The 21,444-nt window shown below is 41.5% G+C and overlaps 1 pseudogene; it reads right to left on the minus strand.

The window, feature by feature from the left end:
- LOC108794360 overlaps positions 1-21,091 on the minus strand; it is a 24,499-nt pseudogene extending 3,408 nt beyond the window's left edge.
- Positions 21,092-21,444: the final 353 nt, after the last annotated feature.

Raw genomic sequence — 21,444 nt, forward strand, 5'->3', positions numbered from 1 at the left:
ATATATATGCACTGTCACCTTAGGAACCATGTCTTTGCAAAGGCCTCTACTCTCACCTTGCTAGTGCTTCCTCACTGCTATTTCCTCTGTAGTTCATGGTGACAATACCCAGTGCTTCCGGGTATGGGGGAGCATGTTATCTCCTCCTATGTTTAGGGGTAAGAGGAAGTGAGTCACTAGATATGGTTTCCCAAAATGGTGCGCAAAGAAAGTGCTCAATGTAGCCACACGGTGTTCGCCGGCTCTGCACAAAGCAGGGATCTCCTCAGGAGCTGTGCTTGTTGGAGCTGAGAAGCCAATAAAGGGAATTTATCAAAACTGGAGCAGACAAAATCTGGAGCAGCTGTGCATGGCAACCAATAAGCTGCTCTCTTTCATTTTCACATCTTAACTGAACAAACTGAAGAGAGAAGCTGATGTTGCCAAGCACAGCTGCTCCAGTTTTGTCTGCTCCAGTTTTGATAAATTCACCCCAATGTGCATACAAAGCAAAAGGTGTGCCAGGCATATGTTCTAAAAGTCCAGCAGTTATTTGTTTAATTCTTCTAGTGGCAAGCAGTTTTTTTTCAGTCACCACAAGAAATAAATAGATGCTTTTTGCACTTTTAAAATGTCTGATTTTATACACATAGGGGTCTATTCACAAAGCAGACGAAGGATCTAGCCGTAGCTTCGGCCGATCCTTCGGCTAGCTTCGGCCCCAGGACCCCTTCGGTTCAGTAGAACCAAAGGGCTGCTGTACGGCTATTCACAATAGCCCGTACAGCTCCCGAACTTAGCTGAGCGGCTCAGTCGAGCCAAAGGCATATGCCATTGGCCAGCCGACAGCCCGCTTCTGATAGCTGGGCGGAGCCAGCCGTGATCTTACGGCTGGCTCCGGCCACTTGCAGAGAGATCAGCGTCCCTGGTTACCAGCTAACCAGGGACACTGATCTCCAGACAGCAAACTCTCCCGGGCGCTCCGGGAGTCTCCTGCTCCCGGCCGCCCAGGAGAGAAACACTGCTAACACGGAGCCGTGTCAGAAAAGAAAAAAAATAAAATTATTTTTGGCCTAGCATTGTACTCGCCCTCTGCTGCAGTTCTCCATCAGGTCCATAAGCAGAGGGCGGGTACAATGCTAGTTTACTATTGGCTATTGCAAATTGAAATAGCCAATAGGAATCTAGCAATGCATTCCTGTGGGCAAAAATGTTTTTTTTTCTATTCTGACACGGCTCAGTGTCGGAAAAAAGAAAAAAAAAAAGAAAAAGCAGTGTTTCTCTCCTGGGCGGCCGGTAGCGAGAGACTCCCAGAGCGCCCGGGGGAGTATTTTGTTTGACGGCAGCAGAACCGCCGGACAATAGAAAACTGTTGGGGGGAGCTAGCTGTCATTGCTAGCGCCGCACAATCATTTTATATTTATTTATTTGTACTTTTTAAACTATTTTTCTCTTCTGCTCGGTCCCCATTCGGCTATTCACTCACTGCTGTTCGGCATCTATAAGAATATACCGAACAGCAGCGAGTAGCCTGCCAGAGGTTCGGCTTAGCCATAGTGAATAGACCCCATGATCTCCTATGTGATGGTCTTCTGGTCTATCAGCCAATACTAGGCCGAAGCACTGTCACATGACACAGAAATTGATATCCCGCTCCCTCTAGCATCTCACCAAAGTGAGGACACAGATAGAAACAAAACTTTTTTGAAGTAGAGTGGGCAAAGATTAGAACCTCTGTTGTTGATGATTTTTTCTCCAGTTAATTAAAAGGCGGGGTGAGACAGGCCAACACTTAATGTTTGCATATAATGTTTATAGTGGTATAGTAATGGTTAATTTATGGGGAGAATTAGTTTTAGGGTTGTGGGTTACTGGGAGGGTTAGTGTTAAAGCAATGGTTAGGTTATTGGGAGAGCGGGGTTGTGGTTGAGGTTATAGGGAGTGCTAATGTTAAGGTTACAGGAAGTGTTAGTGGTTAGGTTACCGGGAGGGCTAGAATTATTGTCACAGAAAGGGGTAGATTATAGGAAGGATTTAGTGTTAAGGTTTACAGAGAATGGTAGGTTACAGAAAGGATTAGTGTTACAAAGAAGGGTATGTTATAGGGAGGGTAAGTATGATGGTTACAGAGAGGGGTATGGTATAGGGAGGGTTAGTGTTAAGGCTAAAGAGAGAGGTAGGTTACAGAAAGGGTTAGGGTTATGGATACAGAGAGAAGTAGGTTACAGAAAGGATTAGGGTTATGGTTACATATAGGGGTAGGTTACAGGATGGTTAGGGTTATGGTTACAGAGGGGTAGGTTACAGAAAGAGTTAGTGTTACAGTTACTTATAGGGGTAGGTTACAGGAAGGGTTAGGGTTATGGTTACAGAGAGGGGTAAGTTACAGGAAGGGTTAGTGTTATGGTTCCTTATAGGGGTAGGTTACAGGAAGGGTTGGGGTTATGGTTACTGGTTTAATAGTACTACTGTCTGTTGCTTCTGTACATCATTGTACATCAGTCCATCTAGAAATAAAGCATAATACAAATATTTAAGTTGTTTTTTTTTCCTACAGAACATTTTGAATGACATGCTGCCGAACCCGTAAGCACAGTGCACAAAGCACTCTAAATAAAGAGAAGAATAATTTTCATTGTAAAATGTAGAAGAACAAAAGATAAAATTCCATTCCTCAGTTTTTCACTCTGACAAATGAAATAGATCAAGAACGTTTGTCATTACTATGACCAAATATTCGTAATTTACAAAATTAAAATGAAGGAAACTATGGAAATAATATAAAACTGAAACAATAAGGGGATAGAAGGAATAAAATCATACATGCATATTAATGTTATTCTTTCTTGTTATTATTAGTTAAATTTATCAATAGCACAATGTGCTGTGGCGCAATATGTTACCACACTAATTAGCACATTTGAAATTGAACTGAGTAAAAAGTGCAAGTTTAGCTATAGAAACAATTAACCCTATCCAGAAGAGAAAAGACCTCTGGATAACTGTCATAACAGATTGGTTAGGTGTATATTAAGCCAACACTTTCTAAGTTACTTAGAAAGTAGGAGTAGGAAAGGGTTAACTGCCCTGAAAAAAATTTTTGTGGTCTGAGTACCCGCAGGGGAGATTCATTCTCACTATTTGTCTTGATGATTGAAAAAGATGGTAAAATTCAAAATTTTTAGTTGTCATTGTAACAGGAGTAGAGGGGAAATCTTTTAACGGGGGCACTTGTTGCGGTGACAACTGTCTAAGATGGAATTTCTCTCACTTTGGAGAGATTTCTTTTTATTTCTAAATGTGTCTAAGGGGCAGGAAGTGAAGTGTAATCTCACCAATGAGAGTCAGATGGCACAAAACCTGACACGTTATTATTTATGCATTTATTTTGCGCCAAAAATGTACGCAGTGCTTTACATACAGTACAAATTTTAACCCTTCCCTACTCTGTCCTAAACTAAAAAAATTCTGGCTTTGATTTTTAAAGAGTAATTATTACAAACAACAAGTGAAAGCATGCAGTAAACTATGAATTCTACCCAAAACACAGCATCTGTTCCAGGATAGTTACTATGTTTACCGTAATGTGAGTTTTTTGTAATCTATAGCAAAATAAGTACATACATCTATTAACGGTCAGTAGGAGGAGAGTAGGGGTGTGAAACTTCCTCTATGTTTGCCTCCTTCATTACAAAGCACATTTAAACTTCCAAGGTAGGTTTGAATCGGATTGGTGGATAGTGGCTGCATAAGATATCTAACTACTGGCATTTTTGTTTTTCACAAGGGGCTGTATAGAAATAGCAAGAAGGTTGTTCCACCATCACCAACAGGTGCATTACAGGCTCACCAGATAACAGAAAAGAGTACAGCAGACTGTAGCAGTGCAGCAATGTATATCTGAAAAATTGAACTGCCCAAAAGGTGGGCTATGCCCCCTGCATTCATTTCAGTTTAGTTTTTCTCTTTGACTGAAGTGCACATTGAAAACATCACTTTTGAACCAGAATAACCACCTAATATCAAACCAGTCTTGGTCCACTGAGCTGTAGCAGTGGAAAGCTGGCTGTTGTCCTCACTATGAGAAGCCCTTCAGAGATTAATTTACTAGAGTGCAAAGTACAGATTGGGAGTCCTTAGGCAATTCTCCCCTGAAATAACACTATGTTTGCTCTGCAGGACTTTATCCACTTGAGCTATGTGCCCACTGATTGGACAATATATTAACTAAAACTTAAGATAACCTATATATATTTTTTGGTACAACCAAGGCTGGCTTATGGCATTTTTGTTTTGCAGAAATTATTGTATTGTTTATGCAAATTATAGACAAAAGATGTAACAACATGGAAAAAAATAGTTTTTTCTAGTTTGACAAGTGTTAGTTTTAACAAACCTAGATCTATTGACATACAAGATTCTCACAATTTTTGCCCATGATTCACATATTTTTTTTAAATTAAATACAATTAAAACATGTGTGAATCTTGGATAAAAAGTTTGGTGAATCTTGGATAAATGTTCTGTGAATCTTGTATAAAAATATTTTAAATAGACCCCCTAGTATTACTGTAGATAAAAAGCACATAGTTTATTCTATAATCTTTTCAATTTATAATGACACTAAAATGATGTGTCTCTTACAAAGGATGGTGAAGTTATTTACAAATTAAATAAAGATATTATTTTTTTAAATACGCACCTGAAATGCCTTACTAAAAAATTAAGGAACAAAATGAAAAAAAAGTTTATATATTAATGGTAAAAAAAAAATACCTGCAAAATAATAACTAAGGGGTGATGAGGAGGAAGGAGTTAATTAGAACTAGTTAGAGTTAACTAAGGATTAAAGGAGAACTATGGGGTAAGTGTTTTTCCCCATAGTTCTCCTGAGGGTCACGGGAGGACAAATACTAGCATCCTCCCATGACCAAAAGCTCAGTATATCGTGAGCTGCAGCTCGCGGTATACTGAGACCACCACAGCCCCGATGGATCCCGACATTACTGTCAAGATCCACCCAGCTGCGTGAGTGACAGCTGGCTCTGCCTATTAAGAGGCAGAGCCAGCTGTACCAGCCCCCTCCCCGTCCATTCCCCAGTCAGCGCTTGAGTATCGGAGCATTGTCACAAGTCGGATCGAACTATGAGATTGAGTGAAAATCACTCACCTCATAGTTCTCCTTTAATAAGGAGATAACTAGGAACATGGTGTATTTACTTTTTTTCTTAAGCTTACTTTAACTAGTTAAAGGGTTACTTTAACTAACATCATATACAGATTAAAGGTCCTGCTTTGATCTCCTATGAATGGAACAGAGTGTTACAATGTGGTAAAAATATCATTGCTACATCATATTATTTATTGACAATGCAGACACTGTTATGCGAGTATCAATGAATATTGATCACTGCTCCTGTGATACAGAACAAAATTTGCAGATTAATGTGGACGGTGAAATGTAGGGGAGGAGAAGGCACAGGCCATATTACCTATGCCCAAAATATTTAGCTAAAGCTTTTCATGTGTGGTATGGTAAGTGTGAAAGCCTTGGTTTCCATGAACTGCAATGATAGCCAACAAGTTAAAAAAATCTTTCCTTATGCAGTTTGGACTGAAAGGTTCTAAAATTTTAGGCTGTATCTGTGCTGTAAACCAATGGCTCTGGATGCACAGTTAGCCAGGAGCATAAAAGAATGACTTGCATAGCTCTGTCCACTACCTACAAATAAAGTAAAAACAAAATCCTTATTTTTGGGGATTTTTTATGGGTGTAAGACATTCAAATACCTTCTACTTTAATGAAGGCTGTACTAGTAACACATACATGGTATTGCATTTTTATGTTTTGACAAGGTAGTGTATTTTTTTCTGCTTAATAAATCCTGTATAGTGAGTCTCCACTCTTCCCCAAGCCTGGTAGAAATATGAACTCTGCTATCATAAGCAAAGCAGCTCACTCTATTTTAAACTAGCTAAGGAAAGAAGAGAAGAGATCTGCATGATGTCTTTTTGTTTTCTTTACAAAACAAAAGAAAGGGCATGAAATGAGACAGCTGGTGCAATTTTCTTAGCACAACTTGCTGCTGACTGATTCGCCTCATTCCAGTTTGGATGGAAATCACAGAACCTAGATACACATCAAGCTGAGAGAGATAATTTTCCAGAAGTGACATCTTAGTCTCTGGCTGGCTTAAAAGTTGCCTTGAGGCCTGACATATGGTCAGGCTGCCGATGGGATAGTGCTGCTTCACATGCCTCACGTCTGACATCTCTTCTTACTGGGCTTGATTTTTAAGCTGCTCGTTTGCAATGATGCAGCACTGTGCTGTGCTGGCAGGAAGAGAGAAATATGATTGCTCTGAAAATAAAATAATCCGTCTACATGAAGCTTCAGTTCAAGAAATATATTTCTGTCTTTAGGAATTAGACCGCAATGTCTAGGAATAAGTCTAGGTGCAGTTCAACAAAAAAGTTACATAGCACAAGTATAAAAACAAAATGTAGGTGCGATGGGGGCACATAGAACAACTAAATTGTCAACAAGCAAAATGTTAATGTGGATGTAAACCCTAACTGTATTACATTACACAAAACTGCCTCTTTGTTTTAATATAATTCATGTTTTGACTTTTTCTTATGCTTTGTTGCATTTGAGTGCTACTGATTTTCGGCAGTTTCTATCTATATGCTTGGGCTAGGTATTTCTCAGAGTGGGTTTCCTGATACCATCAGTGGATGAGTACATTGAAATGGTCACTTGGCCTTTCCATTTAATAGCCCATGTGCCAGTTTGATGTTGCAGGACCACAACTGGGGGACAGGGAAAGAGCATGTATTAGTTTACTGATATGAACTAATACATTAAAACCTTTATAAAAAAACCTAAATAGAATTGTTTTATTAACATGTTAAAACTTAGAATAGATTTGAGTAATTAGGAGGGTTATTCACTATTGATCCTTCAGCTCTCTTTGGCCACTGGAGCCCTTTGGCCACTGGAGCCCTTTGGAGCCCTTTGGCCCTTGGAACCGAAGGGCTGCTGTACAAGCTATTCACAATAGCCCATACAGCAGCCGAAGGCAGCCAAGCCGAACTCATATGCTTCGGCTCGGCTGAACCGTAGTGACAGTCAAAGCGGGGAGAAAGGTCGGCCGAAGGCAACCGTTCTCCCTGCAAAAGACAACCGCTGGGCGGAGCCAGCCGTGATGCCACGGCTGGCTCTGCCCAGTTGTTGAATTGTAATGGCAGATCAGCATCCCCAAATGTCGTAGGGAAGCTGATCTGTCATTAAACAACAACAACTGGGCGGAGCCAGCCATGCCGTCATGACCGGCTCCACCCAGTTGTTTTCATTTTCCGGTACCTGCTGGAAGACTCTGGCAGGTGGCGGACAAATGTAAACAGTTGGGTCGAGCTAGCGGTGAAGTCACCGCTAGCTACATCCAATTGTTTATATTTTGCTGGCATCTGTCAGATTCTTCATTCTGCGGTGGGAGTTCGTCGAGTACGGTCGGGTTGGCGGGTTTTAAAAATAAATATTTTATTTCATCGAGTCGTCGTGGAAAACGCTGGACATCATGATTGACCTTAGGATTTCGTCGGTGGATCCATTTTTTTTTTTTTTTACAATAAAGGAATTGTCAAAAATCCTTTGCTGCATTTTTTTCAATTAAAGTATTTTTTCAAAAGTCTGGACTTTTTATTTATCTTTTATTTGATCCTTTAGTGAATGGGTACAAGTACCCCTTACTCATTCACAAGGTGGGGCCGCATCTGGGGTATCCTGATGTGAATAAGCCCCCCGCCCTGCTCTTCATGACCGAAGACAGCCTAACGCAGCCGATGTGCGGCTGATTTTAGCCGATGTACGGCTGAAATCAGCCATACTGAGCTGAAGTGAACAGAGCCGAACGCTGCTCACTTCAGTCGAAACCGAAGGGCTGCTGTATGGGTTATTCACAATAGCCCGTAGAGCAGCCGAAGGCACCCTAGCCGAATGCATATGCTTCATCTCGGCTGAGCCAAAGTGACAGCCAAAGTGTGGACAATGGTCAGTCAAAATCGACCGTTCTCCACGCAAATGACAGCTGGGCAGAGCCAGCAGTGATCTCGCTCTGCCCAGTTGCGATGACAGATCAACATTCTCAAATGACCTGTTCCCGTCCAGTTGTTGCGCTGTAATGACAGATCAGCTTCCTCAAATAACATGCAGACGCTGATCTGTCATTAAACAACAACTGGGCGGAGCCGGCCTTGCTGTCACGGCCGGCTCTGTCCAGTTGCTGGAAGACTCTGACAGGTGCCGGTAAAATGTAAACAGTTGGGCAGAGCTACCGGTGATGTCACCGCTAGCTCCACCTAATTATTTAAAGCATTTGTTGCGTTGTTTATGCAATTAAAGACACTTTTTTTCTAAAAATCTAGCCTCTTTTAAAAAAAATTAATTTAACTCTTTAGTGAATGGGTAGGGGAACAAATACCCCTTACTCATTCCCAAGGGTGCCCCATCTGGGGGCCTTACCCTGATGTGAATAGGCCCCCCTGCCCACCCCCCTCCCAACAACTAACGCCCCAGGGCTTGTGGGGAAGAGGACCTTGTCCCTATCAGCATGGGGACAAGGTGCTTTTCTGGGGCAACCCTGGAAAAGCACCCTCCCGGTGGAGAGGGCATGTGGCCTGGTATGGCAGGGAGGGGGGCTGCTCACTCATCCCCCCCTTTGTGGGAACCCCACATATTTTTTCCCCATTTGTGGGGGTGGGGTTCCTCCTTAAAATTCCTACCAGACCTTAAGGGCATGGTATGACTTTGGGGGGAACTCCACACACTTTTTTCTTTTTTTAAAAATTTGAACTTGGGGTCCCTCCTCAAATTCCTACTAGACCTAAAGGGTGTGGCATGGTTTGGGAGGGGGACCCCTTGCTGTTTTTTTATTTCTTGTCTTTAAAATTTTTTAATGATTTACTTAACTTTTTAAATTTTTCTTTTTTTTATATTTATGTAAATAATTTGTAAACATTTTTTTTCATTTGTTGAAAAGTTTCTATTTTACTCGCTACCTTGGCATTAGCGAGCAGAATAGCCAAGCCGAATGCCGCTCAGTGGCATTTGGCTATTCACTCATTGCCGTTCAGCCCCTATGTAGCTTTGGCGATAAAGATGTTGGATCGACTGAGTCAAACTCCTTCTGCACTTTGGCTCAGCCGCACATGCAGAGCATGTTCGGCTGGCTGAAGGCAGCCCATGTACGGTTTATTTTATCCGATGTGCGGCTGAAATCAGCCATGCTGAGATGAAGTAAATAGCCGAATGTCGTTCGGCTCTCTTCACTTCGACTCGGTTATTCACTCAGCTGCCTTTGGTAGCTGTGTGAATAACCCCCCTATTGTTTGCCTGTTAAAATATGTTGAAAAAGTCAACAATTTCCATGGAGGTGTATTTACCATTTTACATAATTGTAGGTACCTAGTAATGACCGCCCTTGCTCATTACACATGCAAACACTGCTTCATAGTTATCATCTGCTGATCTTCTTATCTCTCTGCTAGACTACTACACAGTGACTTTCTGACTAGGTATTCTTAACAAGTTGGAAGGTATGTGTGAGCTTCGTATCACACTATGGGGAATCCATAAACTACCCAACTTGTCAAAGCTTTGCTGTGTGCAGCCACAATGGGGGCAGAATTTATGATTTTATGACCTTCCAAACACTCTGCATTCATAAACACTGAAGACAACTATCTTACTATCAACAATTTATAGTGAGGTGGATATTTTTCGATAAAGCCCACCAATAATTCACTTTGATGCACAGCAGAACTTTTCAAACAGAAGATACTCATGTGCCATCATTTTCATTACATATTCAATAGATAAGGATATACATTTTTATTTAGGGGTAGTGGACAGAGCCATGTATATTATTCCTTTATGCCCATGGTCCAACTGTGCATTCAGGACTGCTGATTTAAAGTACAGATACAGCCTATGTATATTATTATTATTATACAGGATTTATATAGCGCCAATAGTTTGCACAGCGCTTTACAATATAAGGAAGACATTACAGTCACAATACAATTTAAGACAAGATGGTAAGGAGGGCCCTGCCCGTGAGGGCTTACAATCAAACTGCATAATGCTACGTCAAACTAGTTGGCTAGCAGAAATGCATAATAATTTAGGAATAATTTACATGACTTTGCCCACTATCTGTAAATAAATATTTAAATCCTTATAGAAAGCAAGGCTTTTGGAATGAAAGGAAGCATAACTAGACAAATAGCCCTCCAATATTTTTCTTTGAATTTTTATAATATGGGGCTGTATCTGTGCTACATGCTAGCACTTTTGGTTGTACAGTTGACTCAGAGACATAAAGGAATGATTAAAAAACAGCAAAAGATAGACAACTTGGCCAAACAAGCTTTTGAGTGTCGCATGTAAAAGGGCGTACAGTGAATTTACATTTGCTTCTTATCAAAGAACTTGCCGTCTCCCTCATTTGCGTGATAAAGAGTACTGAGTGTTAATTAGTGCTGCAAGCCTAATTCACTTTCATGGCTTGAAATATGCAAGACTGACTGACCAGCCCTTAGAGTATATCAGGAAGAATGTTAAACCATCTTTTCAAAGTTAGTCGAGCTTAGCAGATAATCTCCAATAGATTTTAGAGTCCTTGAAGCATAAATGACGAATATTAATTAAGGGGACACAGGTGAATCTTTGGCTTCAAGGAAAAGCTATCATTTGCTTTGATGTTAAACTTTTGATGTGTGGTAAGAGATTTCCCTTATGTCTTGAGCAAATGCCATTTGAACAATTCCGGAATTATTAAAATATATTGAATGCATAAAAGAAGCACAAGACGGAACACCTTGTCGAATATATAATGGCCATGAATATAGTCAAGGATTTTATAAACCATGCTGTCCTTTAATGCTGAAATCGTAGCTTTGGCTGCCAGTGGTTATTTGATCATTTTATTTAAAGAGTTAGAAAAGCTATATTTATATGAGATTAATATACTCTGTAATATTGTTCATTAAAGGGATGTGAGCAGTAATGTAATTATGGAGACTGGAACTAATACAATATATTTGAAAGTGGAGGCAATGGACACACACGTTAACACATGATTGTAATTACATACGATTATTCCAGGGAAATCAACTAACATAAAGCATGGAGAAAAAAGGATGGCATCCATTAAAGGAGGACATAAAGTTGTAAGTAATAAAGGCAAGTGGAAACACTGGAGAGCAATCTTGGCTCACCCCACAGTTAAGTTGCTATCGGCATGTTTTTAGTCCCTGCACTCTGATCAAATATTAGTGCCAGACCAAAAGCTGCAAGAAGCAGCTGAAGGGAGAGCCAAGCTTTTTCTGCAGCATTCTAAATAAAGGAAACAAAAGAGGGTAAGCATTACTCATACGACCCTTACCTCCCTAAACGCTGCAGTGGCATTTTCCTGTAAACTATATGCCACATACACAGGGTCGTCCCTATAATGAGGCAGCCTGGGACTGTTGCCTCTGGTGGCATCTCATTAGGGGGCGGCAGGTGTGTGCGGCGGAAGCAGGGGAGTAGCCAGAGTCCCAGGTTGCTGAGAGCTCTTAGTCCTGCCCGGCTTTCCCTCCCGGGTTACTGATGTCACTGGGGCCAGGAGCTGAGCAGAATGCTCTGGCTGGCATCCCAGCCAGATCCTGGCAGCCTGTGACATCGACATCAGTGAGCTGGGCGGGAGACCTGATAGAGCTGCTAGAGAGGTAAAGTTTATCCTATACCCTCCATCTCCCCTCCCTAGAATAACCATTCTCTGACAGAACTGCCCCCCTGCATATACACAGTTGTTATTCATTGGCCGTGACCTGCTAGAAGACTCTAGCAGGTGCCGGCCAATAGGGAACAGTTGGGCGGAGCTAGCTGTCACTGCTAGCTCCGCCCAATTGTTTTTTTTCTTTGAAAAACATTTTTTTTAAATGTATTTTACTACTTTCCTATTTGTTTTCATTTGTAAAATAATTTGGCAACAGTTTTATTTTTTTCTCTCCTTCTTTTAACTTAATTTCTATTCTGTTCGGTCCCTGTGAGGTACCGAGCAGAATAGCCGAGCCGAATGCTGCCCGGCGACATTTGGCTATTCACTCACTGCCGTTCGGCCCCTATGAGAATAGGGGCGAGCGGCAGCGAGTGAGCTGAGTTGAAGTCCCTCTGCAGGGCATGTTCGGCTGACCGAAGGCAGCCGATGTACAGCTGATTTCAGCCGATGCATGGCTGAAATCAGCTGTACTGAGCCGGAGTGGATAGCCGAACGTAGTTCGGCTCACTTCACTTCTGCTGGGTTATTCACTCGGCTGCCTTCGGCAGCTTTGTGAATAACCCCCAAAGTTTCCCTAAGCTTGGTGAATGGAACGAAATTTTGCAAACTTTTGCGTCTTAAGACGTCCTGCCCCTCCCCCCTCTCGTGTGCGGCACTCAGCGCGCACACGAGAGGGAAAACTGTGAGCATGTAAACAGCCAGCGATGGCTGTTTACATACAAGCGATCAGGCGAGCGCAGGTGTGCGGCCTCCCCCCCACCCCTTCCCGTACCTATGTCCCGCCGTCTCCTCGTCGCCGCTGCCGGTCCGTGATCCGATGTGGCCGGTGCGGCTGGGACCGGCACGGCGACGCTCTAACAGCAGATCAAAGGGAGATCATTACTCGATCTCCCTTTGATCTCTCTTCCTGTCCCCGAATGCAGGAAGTGATGTATATTACATCACTTCCTGCATTCAGTGTCACTCTCCGGTGCAGAACACCGGAGAGAAGCTGATGAAGCAGATCTCTGCTTCATCAGCTTCTGTGGGGGTCCCTAGGTGACATCAGAGGTCTTGGAGACCCCTGATGTCTCCATAAAGAGGACCTGTTTGGTGAACTGGCTATTACATAGGGGATTTCTTAGTCCCCTATGTTATAGCAATAAAGTTAAGTCTAAAAAAAAAAGTTTAAAAAAAATTACAGCATTAAAAAAAATTAAGAAGCTAAAAAAAATATTCACAAATAATAATTAAACAAAATAACACAAAAAATGTTTTAAAGTCCCCCGCCCCCCCACATACACACGCAAACATGCGTCGGGTGCGCCTATGTACAAAAACGACGATTGCGCCCATTATGCAGCACATGTTACATATCGCCGCGAACGTCGGAGTGAGAGCAATAATTGTAGGGCCATCAATCACTGATAACACTAAACTGATGAGCGGTAAAAACGTTTAAAGTGTCGCCTATGGCCAATATTGGTTGCGGTCGTTTTCTGCGATTTCGCGGGCAATTTTAAAGGTTGACATGTCTAGTGTCTATTTACCCAACGTGACCCCGTCTTTTATATTATACCAAAAAATTGGGGTGAAAATAAATGTTTCATAACATTTTATAGGGAAACATGTTTTTTTTTCAAAATTTAGGGTACTTTTTTTGTTATATAGTAAAAAATAAAAACCCCAGCGGTGATTAAATACCACCAAAAGAAAGCTCTATCTGTCCCCAAAAAATGGTATGAAATTCGTATCAGTACAGCATTGCATGACAGAATAAACGTCAGTCAAAGTACCGCAGGGCTGAACACTGAAAAATGGCCTGGCCAGGAAGGGGGTGAAACACTCCGGTCTTCAAGTGGTTAAATGAACACCTAGATAAATCCATTAAAAAAAAAAAAGTATGAGATCAATTGGAATGGGCAGTCATGTAATTTTGCAGGTTCTTTTTTAGGTTGCTGTTATTTTATTGAAACCAAAGTTTCACTGAAACATTGATTTTAATAAAACAGCAGCTACGTAAAAAAGTCCCCCTGCAAAATCCTATAAGTACCCATCCCACAAAAATCAATCTCCCTCTCTGTACATATAAATATAAAGCAGCCGATCATTCACAGCTACACTATATTAGCTTAAGCAACAACACTCTGAATTCTATACCGTGCACTTCAAGTGAAGTAAAACTAAATTGCATGTATAATACTTATACACCAATTGTAGAATTGTCTATCTGCACTAGGCAATAATTGTATGCATCTAGTACTCTGTAGTGTGTAGACCAAATGAGGAGGACTCCTCAGGAAAGAAAAGTTAGTCCTCTAATGTGCTGGGGCGAGGACTTCTTCCATCATTTGAAGATGCTGTCTTTTTCTCAGGTCGAGAAATCTAAACTGTCAGTCACTCAGAAATGCATTCAGCATTTTAAGTGAATTCATTTACAATGTCACAGACACTATAGTGAAGCTACTGAATACTAACCAGCACCAAATTCTAGCATTAACAAGCTGTATTTAAAATGAGGCCCAGCCACACACAGACATATTTTCTGTGTGATATCCAAATGCTAAAAACAGGAACTCTGTAAAAAAAAAAACAAATAAAAAAGTAATGCATATGGTTTGTGAATGCATGTTTATTCGTCTTCTGATATCAATTGCATATGTGGTCAAATATTTCTGTTGGCTGTTTTGACTGGAGTGTTTCTTTAGATCTTTCACTCTCACATATTTTGTAGCTGATTACCATGTTTTTGTAGCTGAATGCCATGTATTAAGCATGATTTAGTTGGTTGGTTTAGATGAAAAGCTTCACTTATGTTAATTCTTCAATATGTAATCCAAACTCCTATCCTACTAACCTGGTGATTTGCTGTAGGAAAACACTCAAGTAAAAGTGGACAAGGAAATATCCCAACTAGTTAATACAACAAAATAATAATATTAATAATAATAATAATAATAATAATATATAACAATACACATATGAATCTACCTATCCTAAGAAAAAGCTGTTATTCCAGACATCCCGCCTTAAACTGCTGGCTGCCAGGCTATCATTCTTATTTTTTTTTTATATTACACCCTCTGAATCACTGAACTTTTACCACCAGCTGCAACCAGGAAAGTCAGAACAAAGTTAAAATTCTTAATCCTTGTTCCATGTAAGTGACCCAGAAAGCATCAGAGCCAAAGGATCGCCATGATGACTAGACACCCAGCATTTGCAGAAGAAGGGATCAGAAAGTAATCTATATATTTCTCTCCACACAGGATTCCAATAAAGTTTAACTCTGAGCTGGAGAAAAAGTTACCCTTGCAGTGGCCCAACCTTCACTCTGCATGGTTTAACTGTTTAATGATTTAAAGGATGATGAAGAAGATCAAATACTTAACTTATTCCATGCTCCTGCAGACTTTCTCCTCCTTGTCAGAATGATCCCCAAAGCTGCCCCTCTTCCAAAGTCATCATGCACATGGTCCTGCATTGTACGTGAGGATGCCAAGGTCCTAACCACATTCTGGAAGTGTTGGACAGCGTAAGAGAGTGCTGCCTCCCAGGGGAATGAGCAATAAGGTAAGCCATTCACTATATTCATCATCCCTAGACAAAATAAATGTTTAACCCTTGTGGTGCACAGGGGGACCCAATTCAAGGATAACTTTTCCTCCATCCCGGAGTTCAGCTTTAAAGTGGACCTATCAGTGACTTTACGGCAATAATACAATTATTTTTAAAACGCTTCATCTATTATCATTAAGAATAAGTCCATGAACTCCAGTCAAGTGACTCTGCCTAGACTAAAAAATATGGCATTATTCTGCTGCAGGTAAGAATGAACATTTCCTTAGTCTCAATACCCCTCACCTTTTACAATTATACTGCAAAATTAAAAATTTGTAGCAGGTCACAATGTGAGAGCATTAAGAGGAAGCTTATCTATATTAGATATTTGTGAAAACAGCCAAAATTCACCTTAGATTGGATCACCTTATCGCTAGCATCTTAGTTCAGAAAGTAGATGCTGACCCTGAATGATTCCTGAACAAAGATGGTTCTGTCCTTCTGGAGAGAAAACTGGATGAAGGCATTATCGTGTACTAAGATTTCTTAGTAATAAATATTTGTTATACTGAGCATGCATCATAAAGAAATATATCTGAAGATAGGTCCACTTTAGCTAAAGAGGAACTCTAGGAAAAAACAAAATTAACCTTTGCAGTTGGGCTGCCCCCACACTGCAAGGGTTAACTGTTCTACGGACCAAATTAAGCACTTGAAGACCAAACTTTATTTTTTTTTCCTATTTATTTTTTAATTTAACTTTATTGTTATCACATAGGAGGCTAAGAAACCCCCCATGTGATAGCAAAGTAATGGCCCTAAAATTATTGCTCTCACTCCGACGTTCGCGGTGATATGTAACATGTGCTGCATCATGGGCGCAATCGTCGTTTTCGTACATAGGCGCACCCGACGCATGTTTGCATGTGTATGTAGGGGGGGGCGGGGGACTTTAAAACATTTTTTGTGTTATTTTTTTTAATTATTATTTGTGAATATTGTTTTAGCTTCTTTATTTTTTTTAATGCTGTAATTTTTTTTTTTTACTTTTTTTAGACAACTTTATTGCTATAACATAGGGGATTAAGAAATCCCCTATGTAATAGCCAGTTCACCAAACAGGTCCTCTTTATGGAGACATCAGGGGTGTCCAAGACCGCTAACATCACCTAGGGACCCCCAAAGACGCTGATGAAGCAGAGATCTTGTTCATCAGCTTCTCTCCAGCTTCTGAAGCTGAAGAGCAACATGAAAATGCGAAAGTGATGTAATATACATGACTTCTGCATTCTGACACCGGAGAGGGGATCAGAGGGAGATCATGTACCGATCTCCCTCTAATCCCCTGTCACAGAGCCCTCATGCTGGTCCCGGGCTCGCACCGGGCACAGCAGAGCTCGGGACCAGCAGGAGGGGGCCGCGGAGGGGGAGGCACACACACTGTTACGTTATACAAGCGATCCGCCGGCTCTAGTTTCCCGCTCGCACACACCGAGTGGCGTGGGCGGAGCTACCAGGCCGTCTTTTGATGGCCTGTTAGATCCAGGAAGCTCCCGGCTGGCCGTCCTTGTACAACGGCATGCCGGGAGGCGGTTAAAGAAGAAGACCTACTCACCTTGACTGATCCCCATAGACTCTTCTCCCCTGGGCTCCGGCGGTGTAAACCCCATTGACTTTATCACATCTAATGCAGGTCTATTAACCTGCATTGAATGTGAGGATACTGAGGGACATACCACAGCCAGAGCAGAGAGGGAGACAGGTGAGTGCTCACTGCTGCAGGACTAAGGATCAGGTGAGAATATCTTCTTTATTCTGGTCTAGACCAATATGCAGTTAACCTTTGAAATGCGGAGGTGGTAAACCTGCAAGGGTAAATTTTGGTACTAGCTGGTTTTTCTCTTGAAACCCTATCTCCAGGAAAAAAGAAACTCCCTTTGTAATGGGGCTTCCTCCACACTGCAAGGGTTATCTGCTTGTTAATGTCTTGGGTACCTGGCAAGATGAAACAGGCAAGCTGACCAGTGGGAACTGCCTCAGCTGTATATCACTCTGCCCTTCCTTTCAGCTGCAGGTGTTGGCGCTTGTGTGTTTTTTCGTCTTGGGTACCTGTGGAAAGGACTTTTCTTTACCAGATCCCCGCTTCCACAGGCTCCAAGTTTGGTACCCACAGCCTCTTCCCCTCAATGCTTTAGCGGTCGGAGGCCCACTAAAGTCACTGTGTACAATGCATTATACGCGAGGATGTCAAGGGACAGTCCACAAGCCAAAGCTTAGGAGGTCAGTGCCATCTGCCAGGGGAATGGGCATTGGGTAAGTAAAATTCCTTTACAAAGCTACCATAGACCTAAACACGTAGTTAACCTTGCAGTGCAGAGGCAGCCCAACTTGAAGGAGAGCTTTTTTTCCCCCCGGAACTAGATTTTAAAATTGGAACCTTTGCCCTGCTCGATTATAAACTTACTATGTAAATTCAAGAGGACAAAGTGACTCATTGAGTAACGCAGCATATAATAATGATCTGACATTCACTCTCTAAAAGCTTCAGGTGCAAGTAACATGTCCCCGCACTATTTGTACAGACATTTACATAAAACAGCCGACTGTTACTTTAGCACAGTGAGTGCAGTCAAATGTGAAAGGAAAAACAAAAGTAGAAGATTAGCGGTCATCTCCTTTACATACCATTCCGTCACCAGCTTATTTTCTTATTCTTTTGTAGCTTGATTACTTGATATTGTCACTGGCATTCTGGAATAAAAGGGTGCCCTCCTGTGATATGGCAGTGACCTATGTTTAACTCATCTCATCCACTGCCTCGCCCTGAGTAATGACAAGTGTTTATCAGTCACTTACTGGAGCCGAAAGATTGCTGAACACATTACAGATTGTGCCAGCCACGCTCTGAGAGTTACTGCTGATACTGCTCGAGGTTCTTTAGCAAGCAAATTTCTTTGGTGCCTATTGAGTCCCAGCCTGTCAGCTCACATTCTGTGCCTGTATGATAGGCAGAAGCCACAAACACTCATTGTTTTGATGTTTGGAAAAGCCCAGGCTTAAATCCCACAGCGAAATTCCAGTATGTACTCTGTTATTTATAGAACAAATACAAACAGATTTAGATACTCCAACTAGTGCCACATAGAAGAGGACAAACACTATCTGCAGGAAGAATTTGTATAGATGTAGTATCCCAGAATTTCTACCTAAGGCTAATTACAGTGGGATGAAATTATTTTAAGGTACAATTTAGCCAAAGACACAAATTTATGCAGCTTTGTATTCATTAATACTAGGGATGCACTGATACCGGTATTTTGGTACCGAGTACGAGTACCGATACTTTTTTTCTGGTACTCGCCTATACCAATTTACCGAGTACTTGAAGTCCCATTCAGGAAGCCAGGTGGCGTGTAATGACTCGCCACCCGGCTTCCCGATTAACAAGAAAGCCGTCCCATACGAATTCCCATAATAATAATCATATGATCCAGCATGTCTCTTCTGCAGTGTGGATCTTTGTCCCCTCTCACCTTGGCATGTCCTGCCTGTCACCCCAGGGGCCTCTCCAGCCAGGAGCGGCCTTCCTCCTATACCCAGCCGGAGCCGTCCTGCTGGCCAATCATGGAAGCCGGGTGCCGTGTAATGAAGCGGCGCCCTGCTTTCTGATTGGCCGGGAGGCCAGCTCCATGCTCCCTCATCATGAGGTAACGAATTCAATGATTGTGTGACACGGAGGTGACATCACTCTGATCCCTATCGTTATTGAATTTCCTGAAGGGTATTTAGCGCTGTACATTTCGTTACATTATGCATCGTAGTCACCCAAATACTCGGTATCGGCTCCGATATAATTACTAGTATAGGTATTGGTGCATCCCTAATTGATACAATATTAAATGTAAATGTAAGTGCCTGAATGTGACTTAGTATCAGCCCCTTGTAGACCCTGTACAGCAGAGCTCAGGCAGGGAGATGGAGAAGCAGCACAAAGACTCAAGTTCACATGCTAACAAGGAGCATGCTGATAGGCAGAGAGAGCAACGTGGCAGATGGAATGAGCTTATCAAGCTGCTGTTTCACTGTCCAGTCAGAGACTGGGGGAGGGACACACAAGTAGAGAAAAAGCAGGCCTTTTGCCCTACCAGAAAGCTCCCATATATGAATTTTATCTCATTGCCTGGGGTTCAGTTTCAGTGCATGGGGTTTGCATGGGGTTCAGTGCATCTAAAGAAAAAGAAATCTTTAAATGAATAACCTTTGGCAGGATTTTATAGCTGTCTGAGTACCCGCTCTATTTTTCTTGGTAACAATTTACTCCAGGAAGAAAGTGATAGGAATATAAAATAAATACAGTTGTAAGTTGATTAGGAGTATAGGGGTAATCTTGCAAGAGGGAAACCTGTTATGCAGCTTAAATAAGCTGCACGTACCTGGATACAGGCGACCACCAACCCAAGAATCATGGTTGTTCCATGTTAGAACTAGCTTTCCATATTAGAAATGTATATATGAACACAGGCGCTGCCCTGCTACATTACAAAAATTAAAAACTTTCAAAAGAAGCGGGCTCAGGGGTTGACTTGTTCCAATGCCTGCAACCTATTACCAACAGTACTGTAGAATTACATTATATCTACCCACTGATGCCACCCTTTTTGCAGGCAAGAGCCCTGCACACCCTGCACCCTACACTCTATATTCACTACGCTCATTTACACACTTTTCTGACTCCTAGGTATTCTGGTAAACCTTTTGTGTTTTAGCAGCCATAATTTTCATGACCTGTATTAACATGTAATGACACACAACATTACAATACAGTACATTCTGTTACTTTTTATGTGTATAAACTTTTTATGTGTAAGTGTAGAGCTGAATGGTTCTCTTCCCCCTTTTTCTTTTCTGTACCCCTTTCCTTTCCCCATCTAATTACTAATAAAAGCTGTTTTTAGAATGTGAAAAATAATGTGCTAACATGTATATACATAATTTATAAACCACATAATAATGGTTTCTTGATGAATTTGTTTTCTTCATTTATTATGCTACATTATATGCTTTGCAAGGTTGAAAGCTAATTTATGAACTCTAATATGTAACATTTGCTTCCTATAAGGTATAAAATGGGATAGTTCCCACATATCAGTCAGCCTTACATCAGGGCTACTGAAGGATACAATACGGGCCAGAGGTTATTGACACCGATTGCCAAAAGAAAATTATGTATATGTATATTAAAGTTTAAAGTTTACTGTCACCTATGATTGCAACAGACTACCCTTTCTGGATGTCCTAATATGCAAAGATGCCGAAGGAACCCTTTATACTAGCCTATATAGAAAATCTACAGCTGGTAATGCCATCTTAGAAGCTAACAGTGCTCATCCATCCTGCTTAAAAAACAGCATCCCCTTTGGTCAATATCTGCGAGTCAGACGTAATTGTACCAACGATGTGGACTTTGAAAGAGAGGCACATAAATTAAGACTCAGACTACGAGACCAGGGCTACTCAAATAAAATATTGAAAAAATCCTATCAACGGGTAAAAAATGGACCCAGGAAATTTAATAAAACCAACACAAGTACATCCAAATCAAACATAAGTAGCAGAGAGGATTCTCTGGTAAGATTAATTCTAACATATAATTGCCAACATGCACAAATACTAAAGATCCTCCAAAAACATTGGCATTGTCTTACCAGAGACTCGCGAATCTCGAGGTTTTTGGGCACTAGACCCATCATTACTTATCGAAGATGCCCCTCTCTGAAGGATAAATTGACCAACAGTGATTTTGTGAGCAAGCCCCTTACCTGTTGTAAATACAAGGGCACTTTCCAGTGCCAGAGGTGTAAATTCTGTAGATACGTCCAGACGGGTACAGAGATATCCACCCCCAGGGGTAAACACTTCAAGGCCCGCCATTATGTCAACTGTGAGACGAGGGGTGTGATTTACCTGATGCTTTGCAACTGTGATATGTTTTATGTGGGGAAAACCAAACGCATGTTTAAAAACAGAATATCGGACCACCTATCCGACATAGCAGCCAGGGACCTCAGGTCCCCTATAGTTAGACATTTTGTAAACACCC

Source organism: Nanorana parkeri, unplaced genomic scaffold, assembly GCF_000935625.1.
Source record: "Nanorana parkeri isolate BGI_ZX_2015 unplaced genomic scaffold, ASM93562v1 scaffold840, whole genome shotgun sequence".
NCBI lineage: Eukaryota > Metazoa > Chordata > Amphibia > Anura > Dicroglossidae > Nanorana > Nanorana parkeri.